The 19,729-nt window shown below is 43.2% G+C and overlaps 1 non-coding gene across 1 annotated transcript; it reads right to left on the bottom strand.

The window, feature by feature from the left end:
- Positions 1-18,926: 18,926 nt before the first annotated feature.
- Positions 18,927-19,008, bottom strand: trnas-uga (transfer RNA serine (anticodon UGA)). Its single transcript has one exon. It is a non-coding gene; the product is annotated as a tRNA-Ser (tRNA).
- Between the last annotated feature and the right edge of the window lie 721 nt (positions 19,009-19,729).

The raw sequence follows: 19,729 nt of genomic DNA, 5'->3' as shown, positions 1-19,729 counted from the left end.
GTACATCTCTATGACTCTATGATTCCAGTTGGATGGAATCAATCACTGGTTTCCTTCTGGCAGAACCGGGTCTGTGCTCTCTGTTGAAGCAGAAAATTGTTTTCATTCAGATTAGCCACAAGAAGAGAAATAAATCTTCATTTCCTGACTTGGAATTTTATCCAGGCCTGGGCGATTCAAACTCAGAGTCTGAAGCAGGGACTCCACTGAAGTTGACAATAACCCTTTCGACCTAACCTGTACAAACTCTTGTGCCTGTCGTTCTTTGTCCCCACATTTTGAAGCACCGGTCCTTGCCGTGGGTGGTGAAGCAGCTAACTACTGCCTCGCAGAAACACCGTGGGGTCAGAGACCCGATCGATCTGTCATGCAGCGGGGATTGCATTGCTCAGAACAGACGTGTTTGCTGTGTGCGACTGAAATTGAGCTCGATCTCACACAGATATGGTGTAACAGCTGCCAGCAGATGTGGAGACGGTTGGGACAGTTTCATTTGCACTCTGGGAAAAAGACTGGATACTAAATTCAGGGGAGATAGGTGTCACAGATAGAAGGCTGAAAATTGATTTGGGAACGATATGAGTCATGACCGAATGGCGGGCAGACCATGGGCTGAAGGCTCTAACCGTCCTCCGATGCCTTCTGGTCTCTGACCGTCCAGTATCTAAGGAAATAGAAACAGAGTTAATCGTGCATTTCGAAGTCCTCCTCTCATAACTCAGCGAGGTGAGAGATGGAACAGTTCTGGTATTAAATTTTGAGACTGGGAGAATGTTTGGAGACGGAGTAAAAAAAGAGAAACTGAGTATAAAGTTGAGAGTCAGGAGATATTCAATAAAATAGGTAGACGGAAATGGACATGGAGTAATAAGTGTCACTGGTCTTGAAGACTTAACTCGGTTTTCCATTCCAAGATTCTATCAGACCTGCTGAGATTTTCCTGCAATTTCTTTTGTTGGTACTGAAACAGAAGGGAAAAGTCTGATCCTGGACAAATCAGCTACGTCTGCTCTGTGGACGTTTGAATTCCCTATTCGAACAAATCACTTCTGACCCACACGGAAACCTCACTATCCTGCATCACCCCCACCCCTGTTACTGACAATAAGCTGTTCATTACGTGAACACATATGGGTACACAACAGCATCATTTACCGAGTGAATTGGGAAAATATCAGGGAGAGTTCCATTCGGTTTCCATCAGAGCATTCTCATTCAGTTAATTCTATTGCAGCACCATTTGACATGCAGCTATCACTGTCATGTGGCCATTCGCATTCGACGTCTCTGGACATTTTGGTTGGGACACGTTTGGAATGGAACCTCACGTTTTGGAAGGGACATCGTTTATAGCATATTCCCCTGAACTGATAACCTTGTCTCTTGCACCTGCAGTACAGTGGAGACAGTTTTCACTCAAAAACCAAGAGATGATGAAAAACGGAGGAAAAAAATGTGTCAACAAAACCTGCCTCAGTGAGCGAATTTTCTTTTGCAACACTGAAGGAGAGCAGCAAACCTATTAACAAACAACAGTGCCCTGCGTGGGTCTCGACCCCACACCATTGAGATTAAAGGTCTCAAGCTCCACTGACTGAGCGTACCAGGGCAGGATTGGTGTTGGTTAATTCATCATTTCATACTGACTTTAATTCAGCTGACACGGCAATTTTCAAAAATCTCGTTCGTTCCTCCCCATTGCAAATAACATTATCCAAGTCGTTCAATTCTCAGATTTATTCCTTCAGACCATTACAATCCATTTAGGCCTTGCCCCTGGATTTTCGATTCTCTGTTAATATTTTCATATTTTGACCCTGATCCTTAGGTCACCGAAGTGATTCCCAGACACTCTGGCAGACTGCAAATCAATCGGGAAAATACCTCAGGAAACCAAATCATTTCTAATTAGAGTGGAGGGAATCCCACCTGCTGAAGAGACAGAGTCCTCACAATAAACACTTTCTTTGTTCTACCTGCCTACAAAGTTTACCAGTTCTAATATTCGAGAAAGGAATTCTGATTATAAAATGTTTTAAAAACAGGAACAATCTTCTGAAGACATTTCCAATTTGAATTAGAATTTTTCACCCTTTCCCACGGTAACAGCCGTTCCCGAGGAAGGGGTTTCCATGAGCTGTGTCCCAGGGCTGGGCAGGAAGCCGCTGATTGAAACTGCAGTGGCCCCTTTCTGTTGGCAGCAGGGGCTTGTAGAGAGTGGTCACATTTTGCTGCACGTGACCGTCTCTCTCATTGCGGACTCATGGTCAATAATGGATGAGTTCTCGTGGTGGAATACAGGGTTTCGCCCGAAACGTCGATTTTACTGCTCCTCGGATGCTGCCTGTACTGCTGCGCTCTTCAGCACCACGAATCCTGAATCTGGTCTCCAGCATCTGCATTCATTGTTTTTACCTACATTAAACCACTCGGCGACGCTCCCTGACGATAACTAAGCGCAAAGCCTGTCAAGACCAATGTTTCAGCATCGCTTCACTTCAGGCAATTTCCCCTGGCACTTTCTATATATACCTTAGCATAATTTAAAAAATATTTACAACGATTTGAAAGGTTTGCACGGTGTGAACATTATTGAGAAGCTGAATATTCTTCGACAGTTTTCCCCAGAGCTTCAGGCCTGAGGGATGTTCTTGGAAAGGTTTACAAAATCATGAGGTAGATGAACAGAGAATATAGTCAATCTACACTTTGTCAGAAGTCGCATGAGTTTACAGTCAGATAGCATAGGTTTAATGTGAGAGCAGTACAATTTGAAAGGGACGTGAGCGACACTTGTTTTTAATACAGACATTTTTGTGCGTGTGGAATAAATTGCTACATTTAGTGGCAGAGTTTGGTGCACTCACAACACTTCAAAGTCATCTAAATGGGTATGCAGACAGTAATTGTTCGGAGAGATAAGGGACAAATATTGGAAAATATGTTTAGATTAGTTACGGTCATCTGTTCAACAGGTGCAAGGTGGATAGGAAGGTTTGCTTCCGTGCTCGGTAATTCTGTGACACTCCAGTACCTGACAACAGTTTGAATAGACCACTTGCAAAAACGCATGCTGTTTGTTCCTAAGTCAGCGTGTTTGAATTTTATTTTTTTCTTGAGGCGTAATGTTTTGAAATGACACAGAGAGGAATGTTTTCCAGACATTTACAGACAATGACCATTCTCCTTGATACATTCCCAAGTTCTCCATCAAATAATTTCGTTGACTAAAAAAAACCTCACAAATCGTGTTATCCCCTTAACTCTCCAGTGAATCCAAAAACTGACAGCTCTTAACGTGGACCCGGTGCAAAACTCAAAAGGCAGAGTCATTATCAGACACGCAAACTCATTACTTCTGTCTGTGGGGCAGTGCGAGACGTGTATGTCAAGAGCTGCTCACACAAATAACACCGAAGCAATTCCAAACGGTGCTTCCCGACATTCTGGAGATTTAGTGCATTGCCAAGTAACAGAAAGTGCTCAAGTAACATTAAACAAAACAGAAAAATGTACTATGCAAAGTGAATATTACCAATTATATTCTCGATTAAATTAGGTCAACAATGCACTGGTGCCTCCATCTGATCGAGCGAGCCAATCTCCAGCATCCCTCACCAGGACAGTAATGAAGGAAATGAGAGAAATATAACAAAGTTTCACGTTGCGATTGCCCACCTTTTAGCCACAACAACAAAAAACGAGGGAGCAGATTCAGTGCAGGATCTGGCTTCACAACAGCGGTGAAATAACGACGTCCACTCACTTTCAGGGAAAACTGTGAACAACTCACATTGTCCAGAATATGAATACACAGCGCAGGTTGTTTAGTTCCCATGTTCTACTGCTACCCTGACATTCATACGATAATGTACCTTTCAAAGAGAGCGTTTGTAGCTGTGGAATGACAGTGGCAGCTGTTTCTCCTCGCTCTTACTGCCGCCCTTGGTCGTGTAGGGGCTGCAATTCTCATCTTACACGCGGTAGTTGAGTGTGCAATTCTCTGTTGTGGAAAAGCGGAGTGTTTTGGAGCAGAAAGATCTGAAGTTCGGATGCTTCTGGAGTTCTTGTTGAAAAGTTCGGTGACGCTAGGAAGATGGTTTGCAGACTTTTCGTCCCTTTCTGGGTGACATTCTCAGCGCTGCAGAGGTTCCTGTGAAGTGCTGCTCTCATGTTTTGGTACTAATTCATTTGGTTTCATTCCCGCTGCTTCCGTTTGTTGGGATTGCAGATTGGGTCCAATGGATGGAATCCGTGGATGAGTGCCCTGCTTCCATGAATTGTCTGGCTGTCTTCTGCTTGCCCTGTCCTATTATTGTTGTGCTATTCTCGTCGAATTTGTGGTCCCTGCCGTTTGTACGTATTGCTACTAGGGACTGCTGGACTGACACCCACACAAATTCTTTGCCAAGAACCAATAACCACCCACCTTCATTCGCAAATGCATGGCACACAAAGTTCGCAACGTGGATTTGCTAAGAGGTAATTTTTAAATCATGCTTCCCTGTGTTAAAAACAAATTCTGGAAAACGATATCCAGATTCCTCCGTACACTCGGACATCATATGACAGCACAGAAACGGAGGGCCTCACTCAGACAACAACTCACGAGAAACCAAGGCCCAATACCCCATCATGTGCAGTTCAAAGGTGGTCGACGAGATTCCACGCATGGACTGCACGAAACACGACATAGGAGAAAGAGGCTGACAACTGGAGAGCTGCATTCATAATATCATCTGGACTATGAAAACGCCTTGGACAGCTGTTCCTTGCAGTTATGCGCAGAATATTCAATGTCTCTGATTCCAGGGCTTGGAATTCGGATGATATGACAGTCTGCAGCACTGGTTACTTCCTTGTGTGAGGTAACTCTTGATGGAACACATGTCACACTCTATTGCTCATTGAGAAATACATCCAAAGTAGGAGCTTAGAGCAGCATTTCTGTTGTCCTTCTGGTGCTGTCCCTGACATGCCCTGTGGCACTGCACTTATTCTGTGTTTCCTGCGGGTTCGGCACATGGTTCCACGATCCTTTTATAGGCAGAAATCTGCATTTTCGCTTCAATAACGGGTGTATGAAGCGTAGGTCCACCATTCTCTATTCTATTTTTCTCTTCTTATGCACAACTGCAATGCAGTAAAGGATCAATTGATCTTGAAAGATGATATACAGAGGCATGTGAAATACCGAAGTTTTAATGACATTTATGCAATGGTTAGAGAATTACCTTGATTCAGGAAATAAGGATGTAAAGTCTGGTTGGCTGGAGTTGAGGAACAGTGAGGAATGGACTCACAAGCATGTGTAGTTTACAAGCCCACTCGCAGTAACCACAAAGCGAAATAAATTGTACAAGGGGGAAAAATGCGTGTGAGTGACAAAAATGGCAATAGTCATGCGTGATCTTAACTTCCCATCTAAAACTCTCGGTTCCATTGTAAAAACGTTTGGAGAACCAAAATAAAAAAAAACCCACATGTCCCATAAAACATCACGAGGGATATCTTGGTAATCGATTACTCTACTGGTGACTTAATTTTCCTATTTTCTTGGAAACCATCTCTTTAATTGTGAGCATCAGAAAAGGCTTTGTTTTGCCAGCAAGAAATAAATATTTGATTAACCTTTGTTCGTTTCATGTATAAGAACACTGAGACTCCTCCGCACTGCACTTCTTTTGCGTTTCTATCGATTTTAACACTAGTGTGTCTTTTGATTCTTCCCAACAAAGTATATGACCTCGCAATCCCTACATGAAACTGCATCTGCCAAGAATACTCCAATTGTTGGAGGGAATCCTGAGGAACAGAATGTATATGTATTTGGAAAGGCAAGGACTGATTCGGGATTGTTAACATGGCTTTGTGCGTGGGAAATCATGTCTCACAAACTTGATTGAGTTTTCTGAAGAAGTAACAAAGAAGATTGATGAGGGCAGAGCAGTAAATGTGATCCATACGGTCTTCAGTCAGGCGTTCAATAATGTTCCCCATGGGAAACTGATTGGCAAGGTTAGATCTCATGTAACAGCAGTGGACCTAACACCAACCCTTGTGGTACGGCGCCAGGACCTGGACACCAAGAAGAACATGTTCCATCAAATACAACACTGTTTTCTGTTGGCAAGCCAATTACTGATCAAAGCTGGAATCTCTCCCACAATTCAATTCCTCCGCATTTTGTATAATAGCCTATTGTGGGGAAACTTATCGAACAACTTGCTGAAACCCATATACACCACATCAACCGGGTTACTGTCATCTACCTGTTTGGTCACTTTGTCAAAAAAGTCAACAAGATTCGTTAGGCAAGGCCGAACAATCACAAAACTGTGCTGACTGTCCCTGATCAGATTATTCTTCTCGAGATGGTAATAAATCCTATCTATAATAATCCTTTCCAACACGTTACCAACAACTGCAGTGAGAATCACTGGTCTGTAATTACCAGGGTTGTCTCTACGAAACTTTTTGCACAAGAGAACAACATATGCTATGCTCCATTCCACGGGCTCTATTCCTGTAGACAACGATGATTTGACGATCAATTCCAAAGGCTCATCAATCTCTTCCCTTGCTTCCCAGAAGGATCCTAGGACAGACGCCATCCGGCCCAGGGGACTTGTCTGTTTTCACAATCTTCAGTATTTCTATCACCTAATCCTTGTGAACCTCAATCTCTACTACACTAGACGAAAGTATCTCTGTATCTTCCTCGCCAACATTTTCATTTTCTGTAGCGAACACAGTCGAAAATTATTAATTTAGTGCTACCCTTATCCCCTCTGTCTCCACACAAAACTTCCCACCATTATCCGTGATTGTCGCAAATTTAACTCTCGTCATTCTTCGAGGTAATGATTTAAATACGGAACATTTCTGATGAAGAACTCGAGTTTCCCAAGTCTAATCAAATTACCGGCCTCGTTTGCAAGATAAGCTTTCTAAACATTGAGTAGAAATTGTTCCAGCAGGAAAGCATTCATAACGTACGTCAGCAGGACACGAACGTACGCGGGGAAACTCCAAAGGACTTCTAATCCAGCGCCTTAACCACGCGGCCATGACTACAGACAAAGCTACACTGTTGTGCAGTGACCAAATCAGCCGATATCTCATTGAAAGCTGCCGCTGACTTGAGTTAAATGCTTCCATCTCCATTCATACCTTTGCTGTCATTTGTAAGGTGCGAGACACCAATGTAAAAGAAGAAAAGCACAAAATTATGAAAAGATATTTGCAGCAAAATTGAGTCAAAATTATTTATTGAAAGGAAAATCACACTTGGCAATTTGCTGGATCTCTTTGCGAACATGACCAGCAGAGGTAATCAAGGGAGCTATTGATCTGAGTATTCTTGGACATGAAACAAACAAAGGTCAGTGACATATTCATTTCTTTTTTTCGCGAATGAAATGGTCTTTCCTGATGGTTACAATGAAAGAGATGGTTCCCAATAAAAGACAGAGATTAAGTCGCTTGTAGATATACTTCAATGTGATACGATTCACTTTCAGCCCCTAATTGCCCCAGAGATGGAGGGGGTGAGTTACTTTTCTTCACTCTTCAACTCCACAGCATGGAGGTAAAGACATGAAACCGCCAGAGATGGAGTTCTTGAGTTGGGAAACAGCGGCACTGAAGGAACTAGGCAAAAGTGAGGACTGCAGATGCTGGAAACCTGATTTTCGATCAGAAAATGCTGGAAAAGGACAGCAGCATCCGAGGAGCAGGAAAGTCGATGTTTCTGTTGCCAGTCTTTCTGCGTTCCGCAAACAATTTTCGTTTTTGGCTCAGATTTCCAGCAACTGCAGCTGTTTGTATTATGTTAACATTCATAATGTTTTGGACAAAACCAATGACCTGCTCGCATCGGAAAATCGGCAGAAGTACTGGTACACCGACATGTTAGCTGAACAATACCAGCATTCCATGGGCGGGAATACGATCCGGGCCACGGTGCTGAGAGTACCGAATCCTCACAAGTAAATAACAAGACAAGGCGATAGATACTATCGTATTTAGTGTAAATGAAACACCCTTTACGAACATTTTCGTTGCAGATTATTTTCAACTTGTCTTCGTAGATTTACAAAGTGGGAAAAGGCCATTCCGCCTGTGTGCATTGCGGCTAATCAGAGGGCCATCTATTCTGGTCGCAGTTTCCAACTTTGGCCCAAAGTCTCGTGTGTTCCAATGAACCCAGGGCAAATGCCAATGACTTTATCCTGTGTTCTTAAATGGCACAATAATGGGGCAGATGTTTTACAACTCCACAACGACTTGTAACTCTTTTGAGGAGCTCATGCGCATTTTCACCGACAAAGGGAGACACACAGAAACATACCCCCAAACCGACAGATGTCTCCATTGTGGTGAGCTGGAATTTGAAATGGATATCAGGACAAATGCAACTTTTAAATGCAGAAGCACAGAAGCAATGTCCCGGCAGGACATCACAGGGGAGCGTCAACGTGGCGTACGGTTAAATTGAGACATTCCCCTTGAGCCCGGTAGGACTCAAACATACAATCTTCTCGTCTGAACTCAGACGCGTTATCCATTACGCCACTGGCCCAAGAGACACGCTCACCACTGGCAGAATGTCGATATGTAATGCCATGGACTTTCACGGAATCAGAATTAAAAAGGTGAACAAGCAGCGAAGATAATCACCAACACTGCTTCACTTCGAAGTTTCCAATTTGTGAAGCAATGCCTTTCACTGGCAAAGGAGAAACATTTGTCCTCAGCTGCCTGCTTCAGGGTCGCCTCCTTCTCTGCTGGAAGTGTCCATCGTTTTATTCACAGTCCAGACGCGATTTCATGATCCACTCCAGTGAAAACGTGTCATGGTGTCGTCCAAGCAAGACCCTGCCGAAACTCAGCGAGAGACATCCGGTCATTTCGAGCTCAGGATGTGGAATTAGACGAGCTGCGTGACACCTTTTATTTGCGCCGCCACTTCACTGCAAATTAGCGGATCAAAACGAGCCGTTGTTAGCATCAGCTTAATTTGTACCTTCCTGCATTGCATTTGCTAAACAACATCAGATAGATCCCATCCGGCCAAGCTGACTTATCTATTTTCACACTCTGCGGTATTTCTCATATCTCTTCCTTGTGATCTCTTTGTGAACATGACTAGCAGAGGTAATCAAGGGAGCTATTGATCTGAGCATTCTTGAACATGAAACAAACAAAGGTTAATGACATATTCATTTCTTTTTCTCGCGAAGGAACTGGTCTTTCCAGATGCTCACAACGACAGAGATTTTTCCCAATTAAAGATTCCAAATAAGTCCCATCTCACGCTGACACCATCGTGAGCGCTGCTGTTTCACAATGCCACAGAGTCAGGGTCAATTCCCGCCTCAAGCAACTGAATGTGTTCAGTTTGCACATTCTCCCCGTGGCTGCGTGCGCTTGCTCGGGTTTTCTCCCACAGTCCAAAAATGTACCGGTTAGTTGAAATGGCCGTGCTAAATTGACGGGGTTAAAGGAGAGGAATGCATTTGGGCTCGGGCGGGTCAGTGTGGAGTTGCTGGGCCGAAGGGCCTGTTTGCACATTGTAAGTATTCTAATCTACAGTAATCAATGACCAAGGTACAGCGCACGTTGTTCGATGGGGCATATATGACTTTTCGATTGTTTTTCTTCAAAGTTTCTTACAATTCAAACAGGAGAGGAAGAAGGAAAATGAATGTCTCCCATAATTCTTGCCTTCTTTTATCATTCACAGGCGGTATTTTTTCCTGTACGTTTTTTTAATGCACTGTGGTTACTGTTAGTGTTCTTGTAAGCTACACCGGCTGGTTTCCTCTTTCCTCAATGTTCCTCATCTCTACCCAAACACACTTTCCATCCTTATCTCCTGAATCAAATTAATCTCTAACCATTGCATAATTGCCACGGAAACTGGGCTTTTCACACGCCTGTGTATGTCATTTCCAATATTAATTGATCGTTTACTGTGTTGCAATTGCGCACGAGAAGAGGAAAATATAATAGAGGCCGGTGGTCCTGGGTTTCAAACACACGTAATTGAAGCTAAAACGCAGGTTACTGCACACAATGCGATCACGGAAGCATGCACCGAACCGTCAGGAAGCACACAATAAGTACAATGCTGGATGTCATGTCAGGAACAGGACCAGAACCACGTCTCTTGGGTACTATTTTGGACGTATTTCTCAATGAGCTATCGTGTTTTACATATGTTCCATCGGGAGTTCCCTCACACAAGGAAGTAACCAGTGCTGCAGACGGTCATATAATCCGAGCTCCAAGTCCCGGAGTCAGAGACACTCAGTCTACTGTGTGTACCTACAAGGAACAGCTGTGCATGGGGTTTACAGGGTAACTGAACTACATGAATGCAGCTCGATGGTCGTCTCTCTGCTTCTCCTCTATAGTTTTCTGTGCAGTCCCTGCGTGCAATCTTGTCAACTATGTTTGTCAGGCACAAGATGGGCGTTGGTCACTTGTCTCTGAGAGAGGCTGTTGGTTTATGTGTTGTCATAATTCCGAGTGTAAGGAGGAAGCTGGCTGTCATTTCCCAGAAACTTACTTTAATAAATGGAAGCGTGCTTTTTAACTTGCCGCGTGGCATATCCTCATTGCAAAGTTCGTGCACTGTGAATTATGTTGCGGGACTATCCAATTTTGGCAAAGAATTTGAGTGGCAGTCACGAGTTGCCACGACCAGCTGTCCCTAGTAGCAATACGGACAAATGGCAAGAACTACAAATTCGATTAGAGCAGCACAAGTTTAATGTGATAGGGCAAACAGAAGGCTGCCAGAAGAATTCTGGGTGTAGGGCAATCACCCAAGGTACCTTTTCATATGAAAGTCTGTGCATCAGTAGAATCTGGGACCAAAGTAGTTTATGTTGGTTATTCATATTCCAGACAACTTGCGCTGTTCCCCGTTTACACCGAAAGTGAATAGACATAGTTATTTCACCGTTATTTCGAAAGAAGATCCTGCATTGAATCTGTTCTCCGTTCTTTGATGCTGTGGCGAAAAGGTGGGCAATCGCGATGTGAAACGTTGCTATACTTTCATTTCCTTCATTACTGTCCTCGTGAGGAAGAAAGGTGATTGGCTCTCTCGCTCAGATGGGGGCACCGGCGCATTGATGGCCTAATTTAATTACGGATATAATTGGAAATGTTCACTTTTAATGGTTCGTTGTTGTGTTTTGTTTTATGATACTTGAGCACTTTCTGGGACTTGGCAATATACTAAGTCTCCAGTAGGTTTGAAATTGCCTCGCTGTTATTTGTGCGAGCAGTTAATTTCAGAGACGACTCACAGTGCCCCACAGACAGCGCTTAAGCTTCGGTGTGTCTGATCATGGAACTGCCTTTTCAGTTTTGATTCTGTTCCACGTTAAGAGCTTTCAGTTTTTGGATTCGCTGGAGAGCAAAGTGCGTAAAGCGATATGTGAGGTATTTTTCTTCAGCCAAAATCTTTGATGGCGAACTTGGGAAAGTGTCAAGAAGACTGGTCATTGGCAGCAAATATCCAGAAAACATTCATCTCTGGATCGGTTGGGCTCATCCACGCTCCAAACAAAATAGCCAAACTTGCTGACAGAGAAACAAACATCATGCGTTTTTTTTGCAAATGGTGTATTCAAACTGTTGCCGGTGGTTGGAGCATCTCAGACTTGTCGAGCATGGAAACAAATCCCGCGATCCAACTTGCCCTTGCTGAACAGATAACCGAAATTAATCCATACATTTCTGCCAATATTTGTGCCTTATCTCTCCGAGGTCTTCCTGTCTATACACCCATTCAGATGCCTTTGAAATGCTGTGAGTGCACCAGACTCTGCCACTAAATGTGGCAATTCATTCCACACACACAAAAGTTCTGTGTGAAAAACATGTGTCCCTCACATCCCCTTTAATTTTTTCCTCTCTCACATTAAACGTTTGCTATGTAGATTTGAACTCGTGTGCCTTGTGAAGAAGTGCTCCCTGACTATTTACTCTGTCTGTCTTCCTCATGATTTTATACGCTTCTGTGAGGCCATATCTCAGCCCTGAAGCTCCTGGGAATCTGACGAAGCCTATTCAGTTTCGTTCTCATGTCCAAGCAGTGCAAACCTTGCAAATCCTCGTAAAGGTTTTCTAAACTTACACTTACAAGAAGTGTGTCCAGCTGCAGCACTTGTTTGAACTCGTGGCCACTCTGGAGCTGCGGGTGGACTCACTGTGGAGTGTCAGCAATTCTGGAGAGTTAAGTTGCCTCCCAGGTGCTCAGGCCAGGGATGTCGCCCATCGGCTGAAGAGCATTCGAAAAGGGGATCGTGAACAGCCAGTTGTCTTGGTGCATACAGGCACCAATGAAAAGAAAACGAGATGAGGACCTGCAGGGAGAATTCAGGGAGCTAGGAGAGAAATTAAAGAGGAGGACCTCAAAGGTAGTAATCTCGGAATTACTGCCGGTGCCATGTGACTGCCAGCGTAGAAATGAATAAAAAAAACGGCACGGTGAACACGTGAGTTGAGGAATGGTGCTGCAGGGCGGGTTTCAGATTTGTTGGATTTTGAGACAAGTTCTGGGGAATGTGGAACTATAAGAAAATTGACATCTACATCTGAACTAGACGGGAACGGATGTCCTTTCGGGAGTTTTTGCGACTGCTGTTGGGTTGGTTTCATGCTAATGTGGCAGGGGGCTGGGAACCACAAGATTAAACAAGTCGGCAGTGAGTTGGAAACTGGAAACGCTCAGAATCTGGAAGATAGCATTAAAAATGGGAAGAGTAGGCAGAGAGCATATGAATGCCAAAGAACTGGTGGCCTGAAATGCATCTACTTTAATGCATGGAGTATCGACAGATGAACTTAGGGCTTAGGTTGGTGCCTGGGAATATGACGTTATTGCGATTCTCGGGGAATGTATCTGTGTGTCTCTTTCTGTGATAGACACGACGTGGGTAATAACACAGTATGACTATGTCAAACTTCAATCTCATTGTTGTGTCATCTAAGATCAAAGCAAGAACCTCACTGCCATTTGCACTGGAAACATCAGAACACATAAGGTTATGGACCAAAGCTGGAAACTGGGAATAGAATAGATGAATGTCTTTAAACCAGACTGCACCATGGGCCAAATTGAATTTTCGATTCTGCAAAACTTGAAGACGAGTAGAAACCAATCTGCAGTGGAACTGATCAGAAATGAAATGGAAAATCCATTTCATTGAGAATAAGTGCAAGAGCGTCTGTCGTCATTCCGTGTAATCTCGTAATTAGTATTTGGAACTCTAACCGCAATAGTGTTGGTTCTATTCTCGGACAGGGAATGTATGTTTTATTGTGCAAATGTATCGTGGTACCAGTATTTCTTACCACTGGTCCGAACCTGGCAATGCTTGGTTTTGTGCCAGGTTATCAAAAATCAAAAAGATGCAGGTTTTGGATATATGAACTAAAAACGAGAATTGATAGAGAAACCCGCTACACCTGGCAACATCTGTGGAGAGAAACAGGCTTTGTTTCTTAAGATGGACAGGAAACAGGTTAGTTATAGATTTATAGATTATACTGTTGGGAAAATGATAATCTTACCTGTCGAATCAGGATATTTATCAAAATCACTCTTGAGCTTGCAAACATCGAATTTACAATCTTAAAAGAACTTAATCAGCTACCATGCTGCTTTCATTTTCGTGAGCTGGTGGAAGGCTATGTTTTAATGGCTACATTTCCTTTTAGTTTCCGTTATTTAGCAGTCACGCCGAATGGAGAATTGTTTCTTTCAGAGTCTGCCTCAATATGTGTCTTTGTTTTTTCAATATTTGTCTCTGTATCCGCCTGGGCCTTTTCACATTCTCCGACTCTCTGGCTGTCCATATCCCTCATTTCTTATTTCTGCTCTTGAAAAGCCTGACATTCAGAGGCAGCTTGAGATTCGAACTGCTGAGAGCCTTTCTGACGCCTGGCTGGAGTAGTAGTGTCACATTCTCTGGATAATGCGTCTGTCACTTCGACCTGAGGCAAGGAGACATTTCTTCCTCAAAATCTAAAGACCCTTTCGAAGTTAAAGTTGATTTCCTTATCCATCAGTAAAAGAAAGTAATTACATGATAGCTGAAGAAGAACAACGATGCATTTACTGTTGGTGTACAATGAATGAATGGTGACAGCAGAGAATGAGGGTGATCATGTCGTGTTGTCAGTGCCATTACCACAACATTCCCCGGGAATGCTGCAGTGTCTCCTGCCTCACCACTTAATTTCCACAAAACTGGGAATGAAGGAATGAGAATAAGAGGATGAGAAGCAGAAGTGCCTGTGGAACTGCGGGAAGAATCACCACGTTAAAATAGTAGTTAAAAAGAGCAACCTACACGACTGGATTTAAACCAGGACAATGAATCTATAACGCAAAATCAGAATGCACAGCAATTCAAACAGGACACTAAGTTTCTCGATCAGCAACACAATACTTGAGAGAAATAACGAGCTTTCAATACAATGAGCAGGCACCAGTGTGATGGGAGCTGTTTTCACCAGTTAAGCCATGGCGCCACGTTAAAAGCCAGATTTCTCGTCCATATGTGCAATGCCTGAACCACTGGATCACAGGAATTCGAAAACGCATTTTCTGTCTTAATGTTGCTCAGTATGAATGGCAATCAAACTCTGCTTTTGCAAAAAACAGACGTTTCAATGCTGAGCATGCCCCACTAAAAAGGCACAGAAAAAGACAGTATCCGCTTACATTGGCATCCAACAGATATTTTCGTCTGTTTAAATTGACAGAATAAAGAGGATGTGCTCATCTCCTCTCGAGTCCCATTAACCACCTTAATACAAACGCAGGGATTTTCATACCAAGATGAACAGGCTCATTGTTGTGAATTGACAGCAGTGGTGTGTGAGTCATTGCGAACAAAAGCAATAAATGCTGAACCAATAGCACTGACACTGAGCCTTGCACCATCAGCTCCACAGTCACATCTTGTGTAATGTCTCCTAGGCATCAGTGCATTTGACTTTAATTATTCTACCCTGCACCTCTCCTCAAGTTATTCCCAACCTCTTGCAGTGTCGAATTACAACATGCATTTCTGGGACACAGTTGTCTTTCAATGAGATATGATTCACTGCCCATTCCTAATTATCCGAAAGATGTAGGGGACAAGTTACTTTTGTTAACTCCTCAAATCCTTAATATGAAGGTACAGACAAGAAACCGCTAGAGATGGAGTTCCTGGATTGCGGAAAGCAGACCGACCCCAAACTGCTAACGTAACTCACCCAGGGAAGAGCAGATGGATCCCACTCTGTCAATGTAACTGCACCAGGGGACAGAAGTCTGACGTCACATGATCAATGTAACTCAACGAGGAAATTATGGCCTGACAGCACTCTGTTAATGTAACTCACCCAGGGAAGAGTAGACTGACGCCACTCTGTCAATGTTAGTCATCCAGGGAAGAACAGAATTAACCAACCCTTCATATGGAACTCACCCGGCAAATGGAAGACTGACACCACTCAGTCAATAACATTTCCCAAGAAAGAGCAGTCTGATGCCAGTCTGTCAACGTAACTCACTCAGAGAAGAGCAGGCTGTACCCATTCTGTCTCTGTCACTCATCCAGGAAAGAGCAGGCTGATCTGATTCTGTCAATGAAACACACGCAGGGAGACGAGTCTGACCCCAATCTGTCAAAGTAACTCACTCAGAGAAGAGAAGACTTATTCCATTCTGTCTATGTGAATCATCCAGCGAAGACAGTAATGAAACCATACTTGCTGTTAAACTCAGACAGAGAAGAGCAGACTGTCACGATTCTGAGAAAGTAACACGCCCGTGGAGGAGCAGACTGACACCACTCTCTTAACGTAGCTAACCCAGGGAAGAACAGACAGACTGCACTCTGTGGTATTACTCACTCAGAAAGGAGCGGACTGACCCCATTCTGTTAATATGACTCTCCCAGGGAAGAACAGATGAAGCCCAATCTGTCAATGTGACTCAACCAGGGAAGAGCACTCTGACCTCACGCGATCACTTTAACATAACGAGGAAATTGCAGACTGACGCCACTCTGTGAATGCAACTCACCCAGGGAAGAGCAGACTGATCCCACACTGTCCAAATAACTCACTCCGTGAAAAGCAGTCTGACACCACTCTGTCAATGTAACTCACTGAGGGAAGAGCAAACTGACGCCACTCAGTCAGTGTTACTCACCGAGGGAAGGGCAGACTGACCACACACTCTCAGTGTAACTCAACAGACTGATCCCACACGGTCAATATAAGTCATTCACTGAAGAGCAGTCTGACCCCACTCTATAAATGTAATTCACTCAGGGAAGAGCAGACTGATCCCATTCTGCCTATGGCACTCACCCAATGAATAACACTAACCCCACTCTACCAATGTATCTCACCAGAGAAGAGCCGACGGAAGCCAGACTGTCAACATAAATTATCGAGTGAAGAGAATACTGACCCCGCTCTTTCTGTTTCGCTCAGGCAGGGAAGAGCAGACTGTCACCACTGTGAAAGAAATTCGCCCAGGGAAGGGCAGACTGACCCGACTGTATCTGCGTGACTGACACAGGTAAGAGCAACTAATCCAACTCTGTCAATGTCTCTCCCTCAGGGAAGAATACCCTGACCCCTCTCTGTCCATGTATCTCACCCAGGAAACAGCAGACTAACCCCACTCTGTCTATTTAAGTTCACAAAAATCCTCTGAAGTACATCCCATCCAGACACTCTCTACATCACTGTCTCTGTAACCGTGTGCGTTCAATGGCGAATTCAAATAACCTGCAAATGTTTAGAATGTGGCAGCAAACCAGAGCTACCACACAGAAATTGGGCGAATGTGCAAACTTCCATCAGGCAGTCACCTAAACCTGGAATGGAAACCAATTCTGACAGCAGTCGTGATTATAATATGGCAGAACAGAAACCCAGCAAAAAGAATTGCGTCCCTGTGTGTTGCAACAATTCTGAGTATTAATTAAGCCCCCCTCACTGTAGTTAATTTGCATTTTCATCACTGTCAACCTTCTTCAAAGCAAAGCACGCACTTGATTTTTTCAGACTTCTGATATTCCGCATTCATCCCGGTTTTTACCTAATCACATTTCTGACTTTACAAGCCACGTCATAACAGGTTGACACCTGCAGAATGAGCTTTGTTCCGTTCTCCACTGATGTTGAGAGGAGTAATACAACATATTCGAGTAGGACTTGATGTGCTTGCGGGTGGTGTATTCGCGGCATTATGGCTTTTCTTTTCGTTTTCGGTCTACTATTTCGAGTTCATTGCGCAGACTTCTGAAGAAGACTTTTTGGAGTCGAAATGGTAACTGTGTTTTCTCTCGGAAGACAGACGTAGCTTTATTTCTGTTCTCTTATAAATTGATCTTCTTCTGATCTTTGCAAGTGAAATAGGGTGCATTGCTATTGCTCGGTTTTAGTTTCAAAATCAAGAGAAACATGAAGGAAACAATTTCAAAGAACACAAAGTACTGAGTTGTTAAGATAATTTTTGCAGCAATGAAGGTCAAATTAAGATAACGGTTCAAGAACATTTAGTCTGGAAGTGGTATGTGACTTTAGTTCCAAAAATATGTTTCTGTTCTTCCAGTACATCTTTTTGACTCCCAGAAAACATTGATTGTTTTCTGTATTCACTTTGTTTCGTGATATCTGTCTTCTGGTCGACCAGGGACAACTTGAATTTGCGTCTGCATTGAATAAGATTTCGCTCTTTCTTTCGAGAAGCAAACCTGTGCATTACGTACCACTTATCATGCTGATGGCTAAGAAGTTCAAAATGAATTACGGTTTATGGATCGTGAGCAAGAATGAAGTTATCCACTTGCGAACAGATGTCACCACGCCCTATTCCTACATCGGGCCTGAACGGTCCATTGGCAGAGTCTGCAGAAAGGAAATGTCTAAGGTGACTAGTCCTTTGTTCAGTTTGATTTGATACCAATGGAAGTGCTGTTTTGGGGCAGAAATGTGAACGTTAGAAACGTTAGAGTCAAAATTTAAGTCACATCTACTCCATGGAGTGTCTTCTCAGATCGGAACATGCTGAAATGAAAACATCTAGCTCTGAGACCAAAGGTTTTTACATTAAACTGGGAGTATGTTTAACTAAGCAATTCAGATAGCCAAGATGAATAATTGGCATTTGGTTCTTCATGCTGAGCTCTCCACACCAACTGCTCCAAGGAAGGCCGTGGATAAGATCCCCATCGATTATTTTGGTCAATTTTAGCCTCAACAACAACTTATTGTTCTGAACAATGCTACACCACAAGCAGAGGGCTAAGTCTGATTTTCATCGTTAATTTTCAAATTCAGTTCTTAATGCACAGTTTCTTATGAATGTGGACAGCAGAAGACCGTTAGCATTCCATTTCTAATATTTCCAGAAAATTCTACTCCGCTGATATCGCCTTGCCTTATCACACCTCAAGCCAGGAACCTGGATCAGTCGAGTTCCTTTCCACACATGGAGTTGCTTTTTCTAATTCATTGACTGCTGATATAATAGATTATTGGCCTTGAGAGTCAGTTGTAAATTAGGGTGAACTTTCTCAGCTTGACTTTCAACTGATCCTAAAAAAAACTCATCACCTGCAGGTAAATGTATTGCATTGCTTCTTGTTTTGCTTAATTCCACCCTCCCCGAACATCCAAATTTCACGATAGTTCGACAAATGTTTTGAACCTGATTCGTGTTGGAAGTTGGTGGCTTTTTGTGTCTCGACATATAATTTGTTTAATTCGGCGTCTTGAAATTACTTCGGATTCTTCACAGTTGAAAATTTACTTTCGATTGAATGCAAAGCTCAAGCTCCACGAAATCCAAATGCTGCTAAGATATTAACGACTTTCATAGGATGCAGCGCTGTGAACAGGATTCGAACCTGCGCAGGGAGACCCCAATGAATTTCAAATCCAACGCCTTAACCTCTCGGCCATCACAGCTGCAAGAAAGTGGCCAATTTTCATAGTAAAAGAACTTAATTCATGAAATATGTTCTTTGTTTGAAGAAAAAATTTGTCAAGACCCAAAGATTTCGCCAAATCCTTTGCAGAGACTCAGACGAACGTTACCTTAGCAGATTGACAGGCTTTCAACGCAAACTAGATCCTGACACAGCTGAAGTTGCGGGAATGATTCTTCATCGAATTATACAGTCACGGATGTACACCACACGAAGAGAGGATCATTGTCTCACGATGTCCGATCGATTTTGACTCAATTGCTCATCATCTGGTGCCAAAGTTGTGTTTTAATATTCATCGAAATATGGTATTAGAAATATTGATGCTAAGTCCACAAACACTAGCTACATTCGTAAAAATAAAATCGGAATTAGAAAGAATGCACAACCAATTTACAGGAATGGATCCAGCAACTAATCCGTAAGTTCTGACATCAGGTCATGAACTTGTGACCACAAGAGAGGAAGATTGACCGAAGATTTGGAACTTGAAATCGTCTTGACGGAATTATTTGCAAAATTTTTGCGGTTGTTCTTGAGTCATCAAGTCCTTGAACAATACAACACGGAAAGTGGCCCTTCTTTCCAACTTGACTATTGAGGACAGTTATCCTAAATTAGTAGGTCCCATTTGCCAACTTTTGGCCCACATCCCTCTGAACCTTGTTACTCACATGTCCATCCAGATGCCATTAAATGTT

Source organism: Chiloscyllium punctatum, chromosome 4, assembly GCF_047496795.1.
Source record: "Chiloscyllium punctatum isolate Juve2018m chromosome 4, sChiPun1.3, whole genome shotgun sequence".
In the NCBI taxonomy this organism is placed as follows: Eukaryota; Metazoa; Chordata; class Chondrichthyes; order Orectolobiformes; family Hemiscylliidae; genus Chiloscyllium; species Chiloscyllium punctatum.
Note: the sequence above shows the minus strand (reverse complement) of the source record. Positions and strands in the feature narration are given on the sequence as shown.